The sequence below is a fragment of the Gobio gobio genome (genome assembly GCF_949357685.1).
Source record: "Gobio gobio genome assembly, chromosome: 1".
In the NCBI taxonomy this organism is placed as follows: Eukaryota; Metazoa; Chordata; class Actinopteri; order Cypriniformes; family Gobionidae; genus Gobio; species Gobio gobio.
The window spans coordinates 72,165,409-72,166,814 of NC_137097.1; the positions used below are offsets into that span (position 1 = coordinate 72,165,409).

The following is a 1,406-nucleotide window of genomic DNA, read 5'->3' on the forward strand; positions in this document are numbered from 1 at the left end:
GACTGATCTTTGACTGCTGGTGACTTCATTGTCGACTGTAAAAGTCTGCCCCAGGTTAGGCCAAACATCCAGATTTGTATTGTTGTGGATCAATAGGGGGGCAGAAATGGCACTTTCTTTGGCTTTTTTAATTTCCCTTTATTTTTTCATGTCTGTTTGTGTTTTTTTTTTGTGTGTGTGTGTGGTATAAATGCCGATGTGAGACATGTGTATAAAGCCCTGTGTAGACTGTTTCCAAATGTACAAAACTTAAATAAATCCAGGATTAAGCCAAAACGCTTCTCGTGAATAATGCCCCGTGAAAATACCTCCCTGAGGGCGAGAGGAAGGCCCAGCCGAGTTTTCAGCATTTCACCTATGTGTTCCTCTCCTTGTTAGATGGGGAAAGTATTAGCAACATAGTGTTTGGGATCCGGGCCACATCTGGAACATGTGGATTCGACACATGTGGGACGGATCTGGGCCGACTATGTTGCTGTCTGGGTAGTTTAAATGGGTTTTATTCCTAGACCACTTTGAAAATTCAATTTATCCTGCCTTGATGTGCTATCAGACTTGCTATAAATAGGCTACGACTGTCCTAGTCAGAAATAAGACATGAATGAACTCTCAAGTCGTATGAAATTTGGAGATCTTTTCGATTCGATGTCTGAATGGGCAGTAGACTGCCCGCGATTTGATTTCGCCCTGGAAACCTGTACATTCATTTCTACTGCTTCTGTTACACTTTTGCGGGAACCAATCACAGACTGGCTTATCCACCTGGCGTGCTATTGGTGGGTTTAACACGATGACGGATAGAGAAGCGATGGGTCGTTGCCCATTGATCACGCCTCTTGTGGTCTGATTGGTTGAAGGACTATCCAATTGCGTACAGAGTCATTTGAACTATGCTCGTTTATCACTCCTCTTGTGCAGTAGAAAATACAGAGTCCCCAGACCAATGTTCAATCTTAAATTGAGCTTGGTCTGGTGATAGCCAGACAAGGTGGGCAGGCCATACATTTTAAACATGGCGGAGGAGAGAACCACTATGACTATTGTCGAAATTTCACCGTCACAAAAAGTTCCATTGTCTATTGTCAATAGCGTAGACACTTACAATACTTAAATACTTACAAGCCGCTCTCTGTTGTTAAGCACGGCAATCCGCATGTAGAACGGTAAATGGAGTCGATTCCATAGACTCCTACAGTTTGAGTCGGGAATCGGAGTCGACTCCAAAAAAACCTGGAATCGAACACCCCTAGTAGAACCTTTTCACGCTCACCTGAAACTCCAGAACAAGCGAATTCCAACGGGTGGATTTCACCTGCGAAATTTCGCCGAGAAACGGTAAACGTGACCGCGCCTTACGTTTTACCCACAACATCTACATTGCTTTCTCTTGCCGTTACAGTCATGTA

General features: G+C 43.9%; 1 protein-coding gene across 2 annotated transcripts in view; it reads left to right on the forward strand.

Annotated features, from left to right (window-relative positions):
* Window positions 1-273, forward strand: part of hlfa (HLF transcription factor, PAR bZIP family member a) — a 22,320-nt gene extending 22,047 nt beyond the window's left edge. The window contains exon 4 of one of the 2 annotated variants that reach the window (XM_079836812.1): window positions 1-273. This exon is cut by the window's left edge and continues 2,367 nt beyond it. The gene's annotated coding sequence lies outside the window, so the exon portion shown is untranslated. The other variant, XM_079836811.1, reaches the window with a different exon arrangement.
* The last annotated feature ends 1,133 nt before the right edge of the window (window positions 274-1,406 follow it).